At 42.2% G+C, this 22615-nt stretch overlaps 1 protein-coding gene and 1 pseudogene across 2 annotated transcripts in view; both read left to right on the forward strand.

Annotated features, from left to right (window-relative positions):
- The window catches only part of SHROOM3 (shroom family member 3), a 349443-nt gene that overhangs the window by 221065 nt on the left and 105763 nt on the right, over positions 1–22615 (forward strand). The window lies entirely within an intron of this gene.
- Positions 13474–14890, forward strand: LOC134758330 (small ubiquitin-related modifier 2-like; annotated as a pseudogene).

Genomic DNA, 22615 nt, shown 5'->3' on the forward strand with positions numbered 1-22615 from the left:
CTAAGAGGTGGGGAGCCATTGAGAGCCTTCAAGTAAGGAAGTGACATGTTTTTCTTTAAACCAGTTGTTTTGGCAACCTCTACCGGCTGGACTCAAGGGATCCTCCCACCTCAGCCTCCCAAGTAGCTGGGACTACAGGTGTGTGCCACCATGCCCAGCTAATTTTTGTACTTTTTTTGTAGAGATGGCGTTTCACCATGTTGCCCAGGCTGCCATGCAGAAAATGGATTAAAGGAGCACAAGAGTGAAAGCAGGGAGACAATTTAGATTTGCCAAGAGGTAATGAGGGCTTGACCTAGGGCAATGGGAAATAGGGGACAGGATTTGGGAAATATTTTGGAGATAAAACAGTATGATTTAGTGACTCTTTTGATACAGGAGATGAGGAAGAGGGGGAGGGTTCAAGGATGATTGCCTCTCACAGTTGGGGTGCCACCATCATTGCCTATCCTATAGGAAATATATAGTGATGGTAATTATTGTATTATGCTATTGTATTAACTTATTATCCCCAGTTTGCAAATGATAAAATTAAGGCTCAAAGGAGAAAGTTGCTTAGCCCAAAGTCACACAGCTATTTAGTAGAGAAGCCAGGATTTGAGATCTATTTGACTATCTGACTTCCAGCCTATCATACTATGTGGCTTTGGCTAAGTATGGATTAAAGTGGTGAAAATGAATCATTCAGAAAATAGTCAGCTTGGTTACTGCTGGCCTTTATGCTTGGCCAGTGCTCAGTATTTGTTGAAGAAAGGAATGATTTTAATGAAAATTATACTAATATATTTACATATCATTTTCATGTATTTCAAATTAGAATGCATGAGGGGAAAAATAAATAGCTTATCCAATATTACATGCAAATATCCCCCACCTGAGCTGCAGCTTTAGTCTCTTCTCAGGTTCCTGCAGCTACAAGTGAAGTCTTGAGTTCCCCTAGTCCATTGTTCTGCCTCTTTGTTTAATCACTCACCATGTTCTCTTTAGACACAGTGCTAAGGACAGAGGTATAGCAAATACTTGTTAAATGATTCAGTCATTTATATATTTTTAGCATCACCATTACATTCTGGGCCAATAAGAGGACCTTCAGTCCTATTGTCATTTCTATCCAAAAATATTAAATGTGACCACGACCAAGAAAGACTGTTGGGCAGGAAAAAAGGGAAAAATGTCACTGGGCTAAAAGTGGAAAGTTATGGATATTGTTAAGATAAACACAAAGAAATTCCTGTGTTACTTTTCTCTAGGGTTGCTCACTTAACCTTTCCGTCTCCAAGTCCAGACTTCAAAGCTCCAAGAAAAAACAAGATACAACAGTGTAGGATTAGCTGCCCAATTTACTTATATTTTAAGAAAGTGTCCAAAAAGGCCAGTTAAGCCTGTCTGACAGCAGTGACAGGTCTCATTGTCAGAAATTTCAAGAATGATTATAGCCTGTGACCTGTGATGGCTCCAAAGGCCATAGGAATTGCCAGGGGATGTCACTGGTATTTATCTCTCAGGATCACCTTCCTTCTCACTGCTGGGGGAGTCAGTTCTGGACCTGGATGGAAAAGGATTCCCAGTACCCAGTTACATAGCTGCTTACGTCTGTTCTCTGTGCATGTGAGGTTTTATACTAGACCAGAAAATAGAGAGACAATCACAATTTTGTATTCATGAAATTAGAGACTCGTGGAGACCATTCTGCTGTGGCCCGTTCTTACCCTGCTGTATCAGAGATTCCTTGGTCTGGAGTCAGGGACTCAGGCATGGTGAGGGCGCCAAGAGAGCTGGCAGGGAGTTCCTCATTTCTTATTCCTGCTGCTCCTGCTTTATTTCCAACTATGAGGAAACTCATGGAAGTATTTTTAGTGTATTTGTGGTACCAGAGCCCCTCACCATTCCCAAGACAAGGCTTGACTTTCCATCCCATAGTATGTAAGCAGAGTCTTGTACTACGGTTCCTCTTAGGAATTACTGCTGGGCAGTAGGTTATTAATAGTAACAGTTCACACCCAGTCCAATTTAAAAGAAACAGATTGTTCCTTTAAAAAATCTTCTCTGAATTTAAATTACAGGTATTTATAATATTTCTCCACTTCTTACCTAGACACTGGATATTCCTCCAGGTTAAATGCCCTTGGACTATATTTTTCTTTGCCTGCTGGATTTTATTGACTCTTTATATCTCAGCGTCATAGGCCCTTTCTAACCCTCACTGAGTTGCATGGCACCTGGAAAAAGCCCTTCTTACTCGACTGTAATATAATTGTCCGTGAAAGACCTTAACATTTCTTTGGGAGCAGAGATGGTTTGCATTTATTGTAGTATCTCCAATAAGGCACATGCAGTGGGATGTCAAAGAAGGCTTGAACTGAATAGGAGCACATCCATACTTGCAGGCCAGTAGACGTGGATCTGTACCAATGTCTGTCTCTTACCAGCTGCATAATGGAAACATTACTTACTCTTGCTGAACCCACATGAAAAATGGAAATAATCATCTTACCTTCAAGAGTTGTGAAAAATCAAACATAGTTCCTGGCAGAAAGTAGGTGCTGAATAAATACACATATTCAGCAGGGACGGTTGCTCATGCCTGTAATCCCAGCACTTTGGGAGGCTGAGGTGGGTGGATCATCTGAGGTCAGGAGTTCGAGACCAGCCTGGCCAACATAGTGAAACCACCATCTCTACTAAAAATACAAAAAATTAGATGGGTGTGGTGGCAGGTGCCTGTAATCCCAGCTACTCAGAGGGCTGAGGCAGGAGAATTGCTTGAACCCAAGAGATGAAGGTTGCAGTGAGCCAAGATCATGCCATTGCACTCCAGCCTGGGCAACAAGAGCGAAACTCTCTCTCTCTCTCTCTCTCTCTCTACATATATATATATATATATATATATATATATATATATATATATATATACACACACATATTCATTTGATCATTATACTAGGTTGAGGATTAAGTTCTTTCCAAAATATTTATGTAAGGCCGTTGATAGATGGTGAGAAGTCTTAATCTAAGTATCAACGTATTTTCTAAAATAATTTTGAACATTGTGAGAGGCAGAGTGAAACAAACACAGTATTTGAAGTCAAAAGACTTGGTTTGATTCATTTTGTGACTTTTCCTCCTGGTAAATGACATATACACTCATTTATAGCCATTCATGATGTTCAAAGCTATTTGCCTTAACTTGTCCCTGAATATGCCTGCTCATTACTAGCGCTAACATTTTTAAATGGAATATCTGTTACTCATTTATAATTGCTTTCTTTTGGTTCAAAGTGTGCTCTGCTCTCCTAATGTTCCCAAATAGTGAGGGTGCTGCTGCTTGGGGGTGGGGGGGGGGGGGTCCCCTTGGAGTTTAGATTCTGTTTCTGTGGTGCAACAGTGACATCCATTGGCCTGTTATGCTAATTATAGAAGAAACCTGCTTCTCTGCTTTGTGACTGTTGGATTTTCTGATATAAAGATACAAAGAGAACAAACTGTCTCCGGGCCCAAGTAAGACAAGCTAGTGGTCAACACCTGGTCCCCTGCAGACTGGGCTGGTTTCAGGACCCTTCCCAAGGATACATATTCTAAGATCAGTGCCAGCTGGGTGTTCCCTTCTGATCAAGTGGAGACAGTCCTGGAACTGGTCCTCTCCATGGAGTTCAGCACGTTCATTGGGCTGTTGGGAAACCATTGGTTTGGGCTCCAGCATAAGCCAGGGCAAATCACTTTGCCTCTGGACTTTTCCACATTGATAAAATGAAGTCGATAGCAATACCTGCTTTGTAGTTACCAAAGTGCTCTTCCATGCATTTTATAATAACTTCCCACAATCCCACAACAATTGTGAAAATTAGGAAAGCACAGATCAGATCTGCTTAGCATCCACCGACTGTGAGGATGTGAAGCTGAACACCAAATTACAGGGTTTCAAACCTCAAGCCTTGGTGACTTATGTTTGCTGCCTTAGTTGGAATTAATGAAATCATTACAGAAATTCCTGCTTCATTTCTGAAAGAGCCCTCAGAGGAGGTTCTAAAAATGGAAAATCAAAGGAAAGGCTATGTGGCTGGATGTGAGAGATTGAGCAATGAGTCAGTATCTTTAAGTAGAAAAAGATTTACATTGCTGGTTTCCATCTCCATAAAGAACATAACAGGAAATAGCAAGACTAAAAATATTTATTTTTGCCTAGTATGTGTCAGATACTCTGTTAAGTATTAAGAATGGAGGATAAACTGGACAAACTGTTTCATACCATCCAGAACCTCACTGTCAAGTGAGCAATACAGAGCAGGAACAGTGAACTATATATAATAGTGTGGTAAATGTTACATCAAGCATTCCTGCAGGATGCTACCCTTCCAAACCCCCTCCCATGTGTGTATGTGTGTGTGTGTTTGTGTGCGTGTGCACATGCCCGCATGTGTGCTTGGTAGGATCCAACTAGTAACTAACATAGGTACCTTTGGATGGATAAACAGATGAATAGTGTCAATTCAACTGGAAGCCAAAACATCAAACATTTTTCAATATCAAAACCAAGCAGATTGCAAAACTGACACATCGGATACATACCACGCACAAAAACAAAACCCAAGGATTCAATTGCACTTTGTGTCATTTCATAGTAAATCTTTTTTTGGAAACAATTAGGGAATGTGTAACTAATTTGTGGTGGACTTAGCGAAACCCACCACTGACTCACTGGTAAAGCCTTTTCAAAACACTGTTATGATTAAACAAACCAAAAAAAAAAAAAAAAAGGCTCATCTAAAAGTGGACCTCATTCAGATCCCATTCTTCCTTCTCGGTTGGTCCCCTAGCATGAAAAGCTTGGTTCTGGTGTCCCCTCTGATTAAATTGTCTCATTGGAACCCTCATTGTGAATAGTCAAGGCCCATCCTTCAGCCACCTCTCCTCTCCCTCAAAGCACTTCCCGACGTGAACTGACTCTTCCTCACTAGAGAGCCTCAAGTGGATGGATCACTCCCCACTTACAGGTGGAACTTTCTGAGGACAGAAGCCAACAGCAGACCCCAGGCACCTTGCCAAGAGGCCAGGCCCCATGACTGAGTTCTTTACTCCCCCACCATCTAGCCATCTGGGCTCCTTTGGAAAAAGTACAGCCCATAGTTTAAAACATTACTTTTCATATTGGTCATTTGGGTTTAGAGCCATATGTTAGACAAACTGAGATTTTAGCCTACAGTTGTTGGCTCTCTTTGCAATTCTTACGTATATGTAACAAGCACCAAAGTATATATCAGAAATCCAGTGAAGTTGCTGTGGGCTTTCAGAAGCATTTATTTATTTATTTATGAGCTAGAGTCTTGCTCTGTTGCCCAGGCTGAAGTGCTGTGGCATGACCTTGGCTCACTGCAACCTCCGCCTCCCAGGTTCAAGCGATTCTCCTGCCTCAGTCTCCAAAGTAGCTGGGACTACAGGTGTGCGCCACCACACCCAGCTAATTTTTGTATTTTTAGTAGAGATGGGGTTTTGCCATGTTGGCCAAGCTGGTCTTGAACTCCTGACATCAGGTGATCCACCCTTCTTGGCCTCCCAAAGTGCTGGGATTACAGGCATGAGCCACCGCACCCAGCCTGAGAAGCCTTTTTTACAAAACAAGAAAAGATGGGTTCATTTTGACAGAAGCAACCCATCTAAAACATGCATATGCTGAATAAACCAAGAATGAAGCTGTGCAGGGGTATTCCCAGAGGCTGTGCTCAGATGCTGGGTATCACACGGAGGCCACCAGACTCAAGAGTGTGAAGCTCACTGCCCCTCCCCACCTCACACACACCTCTCTCACCCACGTCAGGGCACTGCCACCCGCCTCTGTGCACCCCAGCCCCCTCCAGAGCTCTTCTTGCTTGGGAAGCTCCAGCACCATCAGCATCTTCACCATTCATCTTTTAGCAATTTGCACTTGGGCATAGAATAAACCCACAAGGAGCCCTTTGCAGGACTATCTGATTAAGTGCATAGAGTGATTTGAGGTCCTCTGTAGAGGTCTCACTGCCCAAAAATCTTTCACCCAGCTGCTTAGGGTCCCTTATCCCTCTATGAGGGACTCATTCATTTGAGTTAACTCTTACCCTGTCTGTTTTTAAATAGCTACCCCTAGGAGAGAGTCATCGACACCTCAGCGATAACTAGTCTATCACATACTGGTTGCATTATTTTTCATATTTATTTTAATTAATTTTTTTTGAGATGGAGTCTTGCTCTGTTGCCTGGGCTGGAGTGCAGTGGAGCAATCTCGGCTCACTGCAACCTCCGCCTCCCAGATTCAAATGATTCGTCTGCCTCAGCCTCCCGAGTAGCTGAGATTACAGGCACCTGCCACTACACCCAGCTAATTTTTGTATTTTTAGTAGAGACGGGGTTTCACCATGTTGGTCAGGCTGGTCTCAAACTCCTGACCTCAGGTAATCCACCTGCCTCAGCCTCCCAAAGTGCTGGGATTATAGACATGAGCCACTGTGCCTGGCCTGATGAATCATTTTTTTTCATTTGTGGGTGGTTATTTTGTTTTTTGAGACAGAGTCTCACTCTGTCACCCAGGCTGAAGTGCAGGAGCACAATCATAGCTCACTGCAGCCCTGAACTGGTCTCAAGTAATCCTCCCACCCCAGCTTCCTGAGTAAATGGGACTACCGGCATGTACCACCATGCCGGCTTAATTTTTTATGTTTTGTAAAGACAGGGTCTCACTGTTACCCAAGCTTGTCTTGAACTCCTGGCCTCAAGTGATCCTCCTGCCTCAGCCTCCCAAAGTGCTAGGATTACAGGTGTGAGCCACTGTACCCGGCTTAATTTGTTTTTAAAGATATTTTTATTGAGAGATAATTTATATAAAATGTGTGACTCTTGAGTATTCCAGTTCCATGAATCCTGACAAATGTATTCACTTGTGTAATCCACATCCCTATCAAACTATAATCCATTTTCTTTTCTTTTTTTTTTTTTTTTTTTTTTTTTTTTTTTTTTTTTTTTTTGAGACGGAGTCTCGCTCTGTCGCCCAGGCTGGAGTGCAGTGGCGCGATCTCGGCTCACGCAAGCTCCACCTCCTGGATTCACGCCATTCTTCTGCCTCAGCCTACCAAGTAGCTGGGAATACAGGCGCCCGCCACCACACCCGGCTAATTTTTTTGTATTTTTAGTAGAGACGGGGTTTCACCATGTTAGCCAGGATGGTCTCGATCTCCTGACCTGATGATCGGCCCACCTCGGCCTCCCAAAGCGCTGGGTGGGATTACAGGCGTGAGCCACTGCGCCCGGCAAATATAATCCATTTTCATCACCAGATAAAGTTTCTTTGTGCCCCTTTCCAGTCCGCTCTGCACCTCCAGGCACCTACTGTTCTGATTTATTTCACCATAGATTAGTTTTTTCTATCCTAGAAATTCGTTAAATGAAATAACACAATATATACTCTTTTTTGTTGATATTTGTCACTCAATGTAAGGTTTCTGAACTTTATCTGTGTTGTTGCTTGTATTAATAGTTCATTGTTTATCCATTCTCCTACTGATGGACATTTGGACTGTGTCTAGTTTGGGGCTATTATGAATAAAGCTGCTACAGATATTACTGTACAAGTATTTTTGTAGACATATGTTTCCATTTTTCTTGGGTAAATACCTAAGAGTAAAATGCTACCTCATAAGGTGGATGTGTGTTTGATTTTCCATACCATTTTCCAAAGTGTGGTACCATTTTGTTCCATAACCTTCCCAATATGTGGTGCTGGCAGTTGTGTTAGTTTTCTATTGCTGCATAAGAAATTATTACAAATGAAGTGTCTTGAAGCAGCACTTATTTATTAGCTCACAATACTCTAGGTCACGGCTGTGCATGGCATCATTGGGTTCTCTACCTAAGACCTCACAAAGCTGAAATCAAGGTGTAGACTGAGCTGGGCTCTTATCTGGAGGCTCTAGGGGATTCTACTTCGAAGTTCCTTCTTGTTGTTGGTTGAATTCAGCTCCTTCTTGTTGTTGTTTGAATTCAGTTTCTTGTGGTTGTAGGATGAAGTCCCCATTTCCTTACTGGCTCTCACCCAGAGCTGCCCTCTCTGCTCCCAGAGGCAGCCTACATTTCTTCTCACATGGAACCCCACACACCCATCTTCAAGCCTGCAAGATGCATTGAATCCCCCTCGTGCTTTGAATCTCTCTGCCTTCCTCTTCTACTGCCAGGCAGAGAATAAAAACTCTGCTTTTTAAAAGATTCACCTGCCTGGGCCAAACCTACTTGGATAATCTCCTGTATCTTAAGATTCATTGACTTGGGACTTCAATTGCATCTGCAATTTCCCTTCACAATCGATGTTTGAATAACTAGGGGACAGGAATCTTGGGACATCTTCAGAATTCTGCCTACCATAGCAGTCCATGATGAAGTCCTAAAATCAGGATCACTTTTCATTATCCAGTTGCTTAAGAATCCACGTATACTTTCCTTCTAAAGAAGCATGCCTACTGTAGGTTCAATAATTGCAATCCTGTGGTTCGAGCTACTTAAAAGGCTGAGGCAGGAAGATTGCTTGAGCCTAGGAGTTCGAGGCTGCAGTAGGCTGTGATTGCGACAGTGTGCTCCAGCCTGGGCAACAAAGCAAGACCCTATCTGAGGGAGAGGGAGAGAGAGAGGGAGAGGGAGAGGGAGAGGAAGGGAGAGGGAGAGGGAGGGAGAGAGGGAGAGAGGGAGAGAGAGAGATTCACAGAGTTGGTTACTGAGAGCCATGTCTCTAGATTCCTAGCCTAGAACATTGTCTACTACACTCTAATCACTTCTTGCTTCTAGACGGAGTCTGATCCTATAAGGGGACTTTGCGGTTTGGTAATTTAAATCACCATAAAAGTCTCTGGAAATCTAGAAAACATTTATTGAAAATCATGCATAGATAGTTACAAATCAAAATTTTTAAACTGGCTAAATCTATTCCAAGAAAAATTATACTTTGTCAGCTTGAAACCAACTGGGTAGGGAAGGAGCCATTGGGTCTGGCATGTTCATGCCTAGGTGTTAAGATCTTAGGATTTCTCAGTTGTGTGTTTGAAATCTCACTCAACCCGGGGACCCTGCATTTCTCCCTAATAGAGAATAAGTAATCATAGGCCTGACATTCAAGATACTCTCATAAGCCTTTTATTTTTCAAGATAGATTCCAGAGAAGTTGGTTGTGAAGCTACACAACTTGCTAAGTCAAGGCTAGAATCCAGGTCTCCCTGTTGCTATACACCAGAGGTAATAACCAGCAGCAAAGAAGCCCAATCTCTCGTGAAGCTGTGCTTTGTTTGGCCCATAGATTGTTGTTGTTCTTGTTGATTTAGAGATGGAGCCTCACTATGTTGCTCAGGCTGAACTCCTGGGCTAAAGTGATCCTCCTCCCTCAGCCTCCTGGGTAGCTGGGATTATAGGTGCACACTGCTGCGCACAGCTTTGGTTTTTAATTGGATTAATTTCCAATATTTAAAACTTGGAAAACTTTACATGAACATCCAGATGTCCAGGATTTTTCTGAAAAGTTGGGAACTCAGGTGACAGTGGACCCACTTTCTGCAGTGTAACAGTGGGGTTAGAGTGGTCCTTTAAACAGGACACGAGGCCTTCAGTGGCCACAGTTCCAACTGGTTCACTTTCCCCATTTACCCTCTTGGTCTCTGTAGGAACTTGAGTCATGACACCTGCCTCACCCCAAGCTGCAGTTCTGAGACACCTTGTCTGACTATTCAAACAATTTCTTATCTGGCCTATATATACCGAGTATGTTTGGCTCTCATTTCCTGGCAGTTGAAAATAATAAACCAGATTTTCAAAATGGGTGAACTACTTGCTGGCTGTAAGTCTGGCGTCACTGAAAGAATACTTTCTCTGTAGGCCCATAGTCAGTTACCACATGGTATCCTCCTGGCTGTCAGCGTTCATGTAATTTCAAAAAGTATCCCTTTCCTTATGTGCTAGCTACTCCTCAGAAAGTTCTGACTTTCAGTGAATAAAACATCTGATATTTGTGAAGTCAAAGAGTTTGCCTAGAAAAGCCACTTTCTCATCTAAAGGGCTTACTGAACCTAACTTCTTTGGAGAACATCTGTGTAGACACATGAAATTAATGCAGGCAGTTGTTAATTGATCATTCTTCTTGAGTTTATGCAGCCAGAATCTTTCATTGATTAATAGTTGTGATTCTCAATCTTAGCTGCACATGACAATGATCTTGACAGCTTTTAAAAATAATGATGCCTGTGCTACAATTAAAATAGTCGTGATGATGATGATGCCTGCCATTCATCCCCAGAAATTCTGATTCAGTTGGTTTGAGGTTGCTCCTGGGCCTCTGGGTCTTTATGCTTTTGTTACTGTTGTATCGTTTTATTGTGGCAAACACACACACACATACGCACCTACATTAAATTTGTCATCTTAACCAGTTTTAAGTGTATAGGTCAATAATGTTAAGTGTATAGTTCAATAAGTTTAAGTATATCAAAGTTATTGTGCAAAGGAGCTTGATAACTTTTTTATCCTGCAAAACTGAAACTCTATACACACTAAAAACTCCACTTCCCTCTTCTACAGCCTCTGGTTGTGCCTTGGTTTTAAAGGCTTCCAGGTGGTCGAGCACGGTGGCTTTTGCCTGTAATCCTAGCACTTTGGTAGGCTGAGGTGGGCAGATCACTTGAGCCCAGGAGTTTGAGACCAGCCTGGGCAACACAGTGAGACCACGTCTCAAAAATATGTATATTAACAAAATAAAGGCTTCCAGGTGATTCAGATGTGCCTCCAACCTTGACTTGGAGGGAAGGATTCCCACCTCAGAGGGGTTCTAAGGATTTTACAGTTCTTACCAGGGTTTCCACAGCTGCCAATACCATCTACAAATAGGTAGGATGGGTTTTTTGTGTACACAGTAGTACCAGGACTTCTGATGAACTTGAGTACAGTTAGCCTCTGCCTCAGGCCTCCAACTGTGGAACCACCTCCACTTGGCTGCAGCTTTACCTATGAAGTACGCATTCATGCCATGTGGCCTGGCTGGGATCCATGGGGTTTGTTTAATCTCCTATATCTCTGCCATTTATAGCTTGTGTTTGATTTCTTGACCCACCCTTAATACCAGTTGAGGGTGGGGCACCTGGGAAGGTGTACCAGGAAGCTGTGGCATTCCAAGAGTTCTTTGGACTTGGACTGTCAGAAGAACCAGTCATCTGGAAGAGAGCCCAGATCCATATGGACTTCCTGCACCAGCAGTGGTGAAATTCAAGCCTTTGCCTGGAGTGCTGGACTGTTCTATGGATTTGGCTGCTTTTTGTCACATCTACAATAATTAAAATGGTGTTTTGTGATGTTTGTGGCTGTTTAAGCTTACTTATTTTATTAACTTGATTCCTGGCACTTTCATCTGTCTCTCATGATCCCAATAGAATAGAGACATTGCTCTGTTCTGGTATTTTCCATGAGCTGCCTGTTGTGTTCATCTGTGGAAAACAGTTGTTTTGAGAAACAGATTCAAGTTGATGGAGCTAGGACCTGGCTTGCATCCTTTTTTTGTAGCATAAAATTCAAAACTTCTCTCTCCTGTTTGCTGGTGTATGTCTAATCTTTCTCTCTGCCATCGGGCGTGACATCCTGACCCCACGCCATACCTTCATTGCCTGATAAGCGCTGCCCTGGTAAGTTCCACTGCATCAGTGCTGACCTACCTGACCTGGCATACTACAGAAATCTTTAAGTGCATTAGGACGTTTCAGCTGAACACTTTTATCACAAAAGCAAACAAGGCTGGGCCACCTTTAGGACTCCTATGGATTACTGGGAAAAAAAGAAAATTTTATGAGGAAAATTTGGGGCTAAAGTGTTGTTGACTTACGGTGGTACCTCTAAAGTCCTTTAAAAGAGTAATTTTCTGCATTGTCAGTCTAGTGTTTAAGAAAAGTCCAGTGATACCCCAGTGTCAAAGCTGCAGAAAGTTCTGGCCTCACTCATTGCAGCTGGAGCTTCGCAGTTTTAATCTTGGACTTGTTCATGTGATTACTTCTATTCAGATGCATCAGTGGATTACAGCCTGCCTGGTGTAATCACGGCTCACTGCAGCCTCTACCTCCAGGTCTCAAATGACCCTCCCACCTCAGTCCCCTGAGTAGGTGGGACTACAGGCATACACCATTATGCCCAACTAATTTTTAAATTATTTTTTGTAGAAACAAAGTCTCACTCTGTTGCCTTAGCTAATCTAATCTCGAACTCGTGGGCTCAAATGATCCTGCCTCCTCAGCCTCTCAAAGTGCTGGGATTACAGGCATAAGCGATCATGCCCGGCCTGTTATGTAGTCTTTACAACATTTTTTTAAAAAGAGGAAATGCTAAGCAAATAGATGTTATTAAAATTGTAGTGCAAACCAGAACGAGAATGTGGGAAGATGTTATAAGATGTATGATAAAGATCTTTCAATTCTTATATCTTAATTTCTTAAAAGGAAATACAGAGCAAGCAGGGACTCAGAGCTATCTGCATACCCATGTTCATAGCAGCATCACTGATGATAGACAAAGGGTAGAGGCAACCCCAGTGTCCATGGAGGGAAGAATAAATAAACAAACTGTGGTATAAACATTCAATGGCCTATTATTCTGCCTTAAAAAGGAATGAAATCCTGTTACAGAATATGGCATAGGTGAACTTTGGGAATGTTACGCTAAGTGAAATAAGTCAGTCACAAAAGGAAAAATACAGTGTAATTCCACTTGTACAAGTTACCTAGAATAGTCAAATTCATAGAAACAGAATGTAGAATGGTGGTTGGCAGGGGCTGGGGAATGGGAGGATTGGACAATTATTGTTCAGTGCATACAAAGTTTCAGTTTTACAACTTTGTAAAACTGAAGAGTAAAAGAGTTCTGAGTACAAGAGTAAAAGAGTTCTGTAGATGAATGCTGGTGATGGTTGCACAACAGCATGAATATACTTAATGCCCCTGGACTGTACACTTACATGTGGTTAAGATGGTTCACTTTACATTATGTAGGCTGTTTTTTCTTTTGTTTTGTTTCGTTTTTTTTAGACAGGTTCTCGCTCTGTCACCCATGCTGGATGCAGTGATGTGATCACGGCTTAGTGCAGCCTCAATCTCCAGGGCTCAGGCGATCCTCCCACCTCAGCCCCGAGTAGCTGGGACTACAGGCATGTGCCATCATACCCAGCTAATTTTTAAATTATTTTTTGTAGAAACAAGGTCTCACTCTGTTGCTGGTCTTCAACTCATGGGCTCAAGCAATCCTTCCTCCTCAGCCTCCCAAAGTACTGGGATTACAGGCATGAGCCATCATGCCCAGTCTGTTATGTATTCTTTACAACAATTTGTTTAAAGGGGAAATGCTAAGCAAATAGAAGATGTTATTAAAATTGTTGGCTGGGCGCGGTGGCTCACGCCTGTAATCCCAGCACTTTGGGAGGCTGAGGCGGGCGGATCATGAGTTCAGGAGATCAAGACCTTCCTGGCCAACACGCTGAAACCCCGCCTCTACTAAAACACAAAAAAATTAGCTGGGCGTGGTGGCGCCCGCCTGTAGTCCTAGCTACTGGGGAGGCTGAAGCAGGAGAATCGCTTGAACCCGGGAGGCGGAGGTTGCAGTGAGCCAAGGTGCGCCACTGCACTCCAGCCTGGGCGACAGAAGGAGACTCCCTCTCAAAAAAAAAAAAAAAAGTTGTTCTGCAGGTGCACGCAGGGTGCGGGGAGGGAGCACATAATGTCACACCCCCTCTCTCTCGTCCATTGCTGCAGCCTCCTCCTGCAGCTCCTGGTGCTGCTTGTGTGCTCCTTCGGTGAGGACCTGGTACCTCTTCTGTGAAGCAGCAGCTGAGGAGACTCCGGCGCTCGCCATGGCCGGCGAAAAGCCCAAGGAAGGAGTCAAGACTGAGAACAACGATCATATTAGTTTGAAGGTGGCGGGGCAGGATGGTTCTGTGGTGCAGTTTGATTAAAAGGCATATGTCGGGTGCGGTGGCTCACACCTGTAATCCTAGCACTTTGGGAGGCTGAGGCAGGCAGATCACCTGAGGTCAGGAGTTCGAGACCAGACTGGCCAAAATGGTGAAACCCCGTCTGTACTAAAAATACAACAAGAACAAAAAAAATTAGCCGGACGTAGTGGCACATGCTTGTAATCCTAGCTACTCAGGAGGCTGAGGTAGGAGAATTGCTTGAACCAAGGAGGCGGAGGTTGCAGTGGGCTGAGATTGTGCCATTGCGCTCCAGCTGGGGCGACAAGAGCAAAACTCCGTCTCAAACAAACAAACAAACGAAAAAAACTAACAGGCATACATCACTTAGTAAACTAATGAAAGTGTATTGTGAATGATAGGGATTGTCAATGAGGCAGATCAGATTCCGATTTGACAGGCAACAAATCAATGAAACAGACACACCTGCACAGTTTGAAATAGAGGATGAAGATACAATTGATGTGTTCCAACAGCAGAGGGGAGGTGTCTACTGAGAAGGGAACCTGCTTCGTTACTCCAGTACTGTTTTCTTTTCAGACCAACATGACATTCTGAATTAGAAAACAGCAATTTGGTTTTACCACATCCTGACTACTACAGTATAGTTTTCTCTATTATTTAATTTCCCCCTTCCCCATTCCTTTATTGCACATAAAGTAACTGATATATGTGCACAAGCATATTGCATTTTTTTAACTAAACAGCCAATGGTATGTTTTGATTGACATCACATGGAGACGGGATAGGGAAAAATGCTGATAGTGTGAAAATGCCCCCTTTCTCCTTTAGTGGCATGCTCACTCAGCAATTATCTTTCTATTCTAGTAAGTTATTTTGCTTTTACTGTTTTAACAAAACAACAACAACATAAAAATCCTAGTATACCTTGTTCAATTGGAGAATTTTAATGTTTTTCATTTATCCTTGTTAAACCAAGGACGGTTTTATAACTCTTTTGTATGTAGCTGTTACGTGTAGGGGAATCTGTCTTTAAGTAGGGATAAATTACTCTAAAACAAACAAAAAAAGTAATCCTATGGCTGGACTCAGTGGCTCACACCTGTAATCCTAGCAGTTTGGGAGGCCGAGGCAGGCAGATCACTTGAGGTCAGGAGTTCGAAACCAGTCTGGCCAACATGGTAAAACCTTGTCTCTACTAAAAATACAAAAAGAATTAGCTGGGTGTGCCTGTAATCTCAGCTACTCGGGAAGCTGAGGTGGGAGAATCACTTGAACCCAGGAGGTGGAGGTTGCAGTGAGCCGAGATCGGGCCACTGCACTGCTACAGAGCAAAACTCTGTCTCAAAAAAAAAAAAACGAATCCTAGATACTTTTCTCTTCACATGTCTTGTTTAAATAAACTTTTTGCTTAAAATTTAAAAAAAAAAATAATTGTTGTGCAAACCAAAACGAGTATGTGGGATGTTACATGAATTTCTCTTTGGTCAGATTTATATAGAGGCGAGCCTAAGTCACAGAGAATTGCTTTTATTATGCCTGAGAAATGCATCTTAAACATGGGACATGCTGCTCAAAAACGGGCCTAACTTTGTTAGATGTTTTAAGGAAACTAAGGTTCCACATCCATGTGCCTACCTGCCAACTGGGCACACCCACACCATATCTCATAGGCACTTGCCCCAGACTGAGGTAATCTTTCTCATCAAAACTGCTCTCTTTCTAGTCTTCCCCATTTCTGTGAATTAGGTATCATCACTCATTAGTTGCCAAGCTTGAAATCTGGGCATCTTCCTTGCCCCCTTCATTTTTCTCACAACCTCCCACATCTAATAAAAATTAACAAGGCCTCTGTCCATCCACTCTAAGACTTTTACACAAATGTTCAAAGCAGAATTATTCATCATAGACCAAATGTGGGAATAATCCAAGTGTTCATCAACTTGTAAATGGATAAATGAAATGTTGTATTTCTATACAATAGAATACTACTCTACAATAAACAGGAATTAACTATTGAAACATGCTACAACACAGACGGACCTCAAAAACACTATGCTAAGTAAAGGAAGCCAGACACAAAAGATTACATATTGTGATTCAAGTTATTTGAAATATCTAGAAAAGGAAAATCTATAGAGACAAAAAGGAGATCAGTGATGCGTGGGTTAGTGGGTGGGAGCAGGTATTGGGCATGAGGGAATTTTGGGGGTGATGAAAATGTCCTAAACCTGGATTATAGTGATGGTTGCAAAACTCTATCCATTTACTAAAAATCATTGAATTGTATACTTTTTTTTTTAAAAAAAGGCATTTTATTTGAAAAATAACTTAGATATTTTATATTGAATCAAACAGATTTATTATAGAAAGAAAAGCAAAGGGCATAACTGTATAAATCATGAAAGAGATTTTGGCTAGGTGCAGTGGCACATGCCTGTAATCCTAGCACTTTGGGAGGCCAAGGCGGGTGGATCACTTGAGCTCAGGAACTTAGACCACCCTGGGCAATATGGCAAAACCCTCTCTCTACTAAAAATATAAAAATTAGCCGGGCATGGTGGTGCATGCCTGTGGTCTCAGATACTTGGGAGATTGAAGTGGGAGGATCACTTGAGGCTGGGAGGTCACAGTGAGCTGAGATCATGCCACTGCACCCCAGGCTGGGTGCAGAGTAAGACCCTGTTTCAAAAATAAATAAATAAATAAAAATAAAAGAGTTCAAGAAAGATTAACAAGACCTATCCACTCCACTTTCTAATTTGTCTCCCTATCCTCACCTCCCTTTTAATCCCCTCTGCTATTACCCTAGTTTAGCCTATTTATTTGTTTTTTCAACAAACATTTGACCACCTATTATGTGCCAGCCACTTTCCTAGATGCTTGAGGTATAGTAAACAAACCAAGCAGACCCCTGGCCTCATGGAGCTTACATGTTGGCAATAGAGGGGCCAGCATCACCTCCAGGTGTACTCCCACTACTGTGCCCTAACTGTTCTTCCTACCTCTGGCCTTGCCCCACTCCATCAGTGTCCACTACAACCATAGTGATCCTTCAAGAATGCAGATCTGATCCTGTCCCTCTGCTTAAAAACTTCCAATGGCTTCCAGTTGCCTTTTGGATAAACTTCAAACTCCTAACCAGGACTTGACCGTAGCTGTGTATCTGGAGCCGGCCGGCCGGGCCTTTGTGCCCAGGCTGTGTGTGCCAGCTGTAGCCACTTCCTCCTTTGTGCTCTCCTCCATCCATACTGGCATCTTCCCTTTCCTGGGTCTGCCAGCCCTCTTCATTCTCTTTGCTAACCTAACTCCCATTTAATCTCTATATCTCTGTTTAGAATCCTTTTGCAATCCCTCAGTTCCAGTTTAGGGGGCCTTCCTATAGTTCCCCAGCCTGCCAGACAGATTTCATCACATAGTTCCCATGGAAAAGAGATGCACAATAAAACATGTTAATAAAACACGTTAGGTGAAAGAACACCCAGAAAGAAACATCTAGAGAGAGACAGGTTGAGCCGATACAGGTTAAGTATCTCTTATCCTACATGCTTGGAACCAGAAGTGTTTTGGATTTCAGATTTTTTAAAAATTTTTTTGGATTTTGATATTTTTGCATTATATATTTACCAGCTGAGCATCCCTAATCCAAAAATCCAAAATCCACAGTGCTCCAGTGAAGATTTCCTTTGGGCATCACGTCAGTGCTCAAAAAGTTTCAGATTTTGGGGCAGTTTGGATTTCAGATTTTTGGATTAGGGATACTCAACATATATTGACTTTTGTTACTTATGTGATACCATGGCCCCCACATTTAAGGGAAAGGGTGTTTTTCAGAGTTAGGAAACAGGAACTTTATATACAATTTCCATGAAGGACACAGTGAGAAAGAAAGTCAAGATGATTTATCCCTCTAAAAAAAATGAACATAGCAAGATTTTCTGTTCTAATTCTATAAATGAGATTAACAATGAAGTGATATGCATACAAAGTGCTAAGGTCATTTGGTTAAAAGAAACTAAGGTAATATTTTCGGAGAGAAAAGAAAACCAGAGAATAATTCTATCCCTATTGTTGGCATTGAGGATATTGCTTCAGCAGGCATATATCTTAAATGTTTTAATTAAATTCTTTTTACTGGAACTTACTCTGTTACTTCAAATTAGGGACCAAAAAAAAAAAAAAAGAATACCGTTTCTCTGCGCTCACCAGCTTCTTTTGATAGGGACAGTAAGTTCAAACAATGTGGCAAGTTGACTTGAAACTTAGTTACTCCCCAAAGAAAAGCTACTAATATGTCACCATTTTGTAAAGGATACATGCTTTTTTTTTTTTTTTTTTTTTTTTTTTAGACCGAGTCTCGCTCTGTCACCCAGGCTAGAGTGCAGTGGCGCGATCTCAGCTCACTGCTAGCTCCGCCTCCTGGGTTCACACCATTCTCCTGCCTCAACCTCCCAAGTAGTTGGGACTACAGGCACCCGCCACCACGCCCGGCTAATTTTTTGTATTTTTAGTAGAGACAGGGTTTCACCGTGTTAGCCAGGATGGTCTCATCTCCTGACCTCGTGATCCGCCTGCCTCCGCCTCCCAAAGTGCTGGGATTACAGGGTATGGTGGCTCATGCCCAGCCAGATACACGCATTTTAATTTGGTGAAAAAATATTACTTGCATTAAGGGGATTCTGCCTCATTGCCCTTAAAAAAGTTCTCTTCCCTACAAATTTCCAAACTAAAGGGAGCATACATGAAAACAACATTTGCTGTTTGTTGCTTTGATCAAGAAACACCCATTTCAAAAACAAACTCAAAACTAGGCCAGATTTTTTGAAAAGTCCCTTCCCAAATTAAATCAGTCAATATAAACAGCTTAGCCTCCCCACTGGATAAGAAAGAAAAAGTGGGATGGGGTGAGGGTGGGTAGGTAGCCCAGGTAATAAGTAATTGAGTTGGGTTCCTTAAGCTTCTCATTTTGCCTGTCGCCATGACTGTCTTCAACGGTTAGCTCTATGAATCTCTATCAGACTTGAGTTGGAATCACACTGTGTGATTAGGGACTTAATATAGTCTTATTTGGGTCTTCAAAAGCTTCTTTTGCCATTATATATTATACCAAGGTAATTTTTAAAATAATCTTATTGGCCAATGGTTTAGAAAGAAAGATTTTTTTTTTTTTTCTGAAGATCCACAGTTCTCCTCTCTGTTTCTGTAAAGTCTTATATTTTTCTATTTTTTGTCCTTTTTGTCTACATAAAGAGAAAGGATGTTTAAGATTAACTGCTAGGCAGCTTGCTGAGAGAAGAAAGCCAAGGGTGGAGGAGTGAGGTGGGGTTTAAATAGCAGCCAAATTGAGCAATAGTGTATTTTCCTCTTCAGAATGAATTAGGCTATTTTCTTCTTTTTCATACTTGTTCTTTACTGTGTCTTTGTTAAAAAAATTTTTAATTGTGATGAAAAATACATAACATAAAATTTACCACCTTCACCACTTATAAGCGTGCAATTCAGTAGTATTAAGTATATTCACATTGTGGCACAACAGATCTCCTGAACTTTTTCATCTTGCAAAACTGAAACTCTATATCCATTAAACAACCCCCGTGTCCCCACTTTACTGTTGTGTTTTTAAAATATTTATTTATTTGTTTATTTTGAGACAGGGTTTCACTTTGTTGCCTAAGCTAGAGTGCAGTGGCGCAATCGTAGCTCACTGTAACATTGAACTCCTGGGGTCAAGTGATCCTCCTGCCTCAGACTCCCAAGTAGCTAGGATTACAGGTATGTGCCACCACACCCAACTACTTTTCTTTTGTAGAGACAGGGGTCTTGCTATGTTGACCAGGCTGGTCTGGAACTCCTGGCCTCAAGCGATCCTCCCACCTCTACTTCCCAAAGTGCTAGGATTACAGGCATGAGCCACCATGCCCAGCCTTACTGTTGTTTTTAAATTAGAATTAAAAAGTTGGACTTTTCTGATTCTGTATAATGTTTTCATCAATTCATATGTTGAAAAGTCAAAATTTTAAAGTATTTTTAATATAAGAGATACCTGTTTTCTATGAACAGTGATCCTATATTTCTACAGGTTATTTATCTTTTCTTCTCTCCTACACATTTTCAGGTAGGTGAGAGAGGAACTCATTCACATCCTTGAACCTTTAGCCACCTCTCTGACTCCTCATAACGTGAGGATCGAGGCTGAGTTGTCCTCTAATAGCAGGAAGCAGAATAATCCTTTTTTTCCTAGATCATATGTCAAATTTATTTTCTTCTCTCTCTTTCTCTTTCTTTCTTTCTCTTTCTTTCTTTCCTTCCTTCCTTCCTTTTTTTTTTTTTTTTTTTTGTTTTAACACAGGGTCTTGCTCCATTGCCCAGGCTGCCACAATCTCAGCTCACTGCAACCGCCGCCTCCCCAGGCTCAAGTGATCCTCCCACCTCACCCTTCCAAGTAGCTGGGACTACAGGCACACATCACCATGCCCAGCTAATTTTTGCATTTTTTGTAGAGCCAGGTTTCTCCATGTTGCCCAGGCTGGTCTTGAACTTCTGGGCTCAAGTGATCCGCCTGCCTCGGCCTCCCAAAGTGCTGGGATTACAGGTGTGAGCCACCACACCCAGCCATGTCAAGTTTCTAGAAGCCATTTCTTACCTTCTCCCCACTCATCCTCCCCATTACCCCCACTCTTCAGCAACTGTGGCATACTAGTCTCTGGTCTTAGGGTTCATACCGGCTGCCAGGGGTCCTTCTTGGGTTGGCTACAGTTTTCTGGAATCTGGCAGTTAGTTAATAAGAAAACGAGGGATATAAATAATGGGCTTAGACAGTTTCCTCTGGGTATGCTTTTAGGTTCTGTCAGATTTATTCATTCCTACACATGAGGAAGAGACCAATGTTCCCTTCAGACATGAATATGAACATAGACCAGAGATAAACAAGGTGGGGTGTGTGTAGGGAGTGGGAGGGAAGCTCAAAGTCCAGATGCATATTAGCACCGGTGAAAACACACCCATTTATGAAGAACAGGGATCTCATGCTGGATAAGGGGACAAAATGCAGAATTCTTAACCTGGCAACTACCATACTGACAGAAGCAGGGTTCTCACTCATTAATTCATGATATTGAAGTACCACTGGTATTTCTAAAAACAGTTTTCAAAGCATTATTTGTTTTGTGATCTCAGTAGTTTGAAAACTCCAAAGGAATGTTTATTGGAGATCTATTATCTACCATGCCTTGTACTAGACACTGTAGGTACCCAGAAGAGTAAGAAAGATGTAGTCCCTTCCCTCAAGAATCTTACTGTCTAGTTGCAAAATCCTGGAGTATATTATAAGTAGAGGCCAGGCGCGATGGCTGATGCCCATAATCCCAGCACTTTGGAAGGCCAGGATGGGAGGATCACTTGAGGCCAGGAGTTCAAGACCACCCTAGGCAACATAGAGGCCCCATTTTAATAAAAAATTTAAAGATTATCTGGTCATGATGATGTGTGCCTGTAGTCTCACTTACTCAGGAGTCTGAGGCAGAAGAATCCCTTAAGCCCAGGGATCCCTTTGAGGCTGCAGTGAGCTGCGATCATGCCACTGTAATCCAGCCTGGGTGACAGAGTGAGACCCTGTCATCAGTCAATCATTAGATACGTAGTTAGAGGATAGATAGATAGGTAGGTAAGTAGATAGATGATAGCAGAGAAGCTGATACAGGCTGAGGAACAAAGTCAGGGGACCCTAAAGTTATTCAAGGGATTCAACAGGATAAGGAAAATAAAGCACTCAGCAGACTTCCTGAGACACTGGTCAATAAATGGAAGTTGTTGTCAGTAGCAAGAATAATATTCAGATAAATTAGCTCCAGGAGTAGATCTCGTTGGGAATACAGGGCATACGCATATGCTTCTCAGCAGTTTTATGACAAGTACCAAAAATTTGGTTCATAAATTCAGGGAAAAAATGGCTGGAGCAACTGGGAAAAGATCTTGGAAGAATGGGACTTACAAAAACAAAGGGGGACAAGGAGGATAGCCTAGCCTTATAAAAATGAGATGGTGGGCATGTGTCTAGTGTTTTAGGAACATGAATTCAACCATACCTGTGTGTGCTATTCACCATGTGGCATCAGAGATGAATGAGGCAGAATCCCTGCTCCTAAAACACTTTTCATCTAGGAGGAAGATTTTTGTTTTAATGGTATCAATAGATTTATTAAAGTTAAAACGTGATAAAGGCTATAGTAGATGATTGAATGATGCAGTTTTGAACACTTAGAAGAGAGAGAAGTTGCTTTTGGATGAGGATCAGAGGCATTTCATTGAGAAAGGAATATATTTTGCAGGTCCTGGGAGGTTGGCTAGAATTTCCATAGCAGAGATTGGCGTTAAGGAAAGGATCGAAACCCAGACAAAGGAAAATGGAGGAGGGAAACCAGGGCATGCTTGTAAAATGGTAATTATTCGACTCATTAAAGGTCGTTAGAAAAACTCTGACCCTTGGAGAGCGAGACCATCCTGGCTAACACAGTGAAACCCTGTCTCTACTAAAAATACAAAAAATTAGCCGGACATGATGGCCGGCGCCTGTAGTCCCAGCTACTCCAGAGGCGGAGGCAGGAGAATGGCGTGAACCCGGGAGGCGGAGCTTGCAGTGAGCAGAGATGGCGCCACTGC

This window comes from Gorilla gorilla, chromosome 3 (genome assembly GCF_029281585.2).
Source record: "Gorilla gorilla gorilla isolate KB3781 chromosome 3, NHGRI_mGorGor1-v2.1_pri, whole genome shotgun sequence".
NCBI classification, from domain to species: domain Eukaryota; kingdom Metazoa; phylum Chordata; class Mammalia; order Primates; family Hominidae; genus Gorilla; species Gorilla gorilla.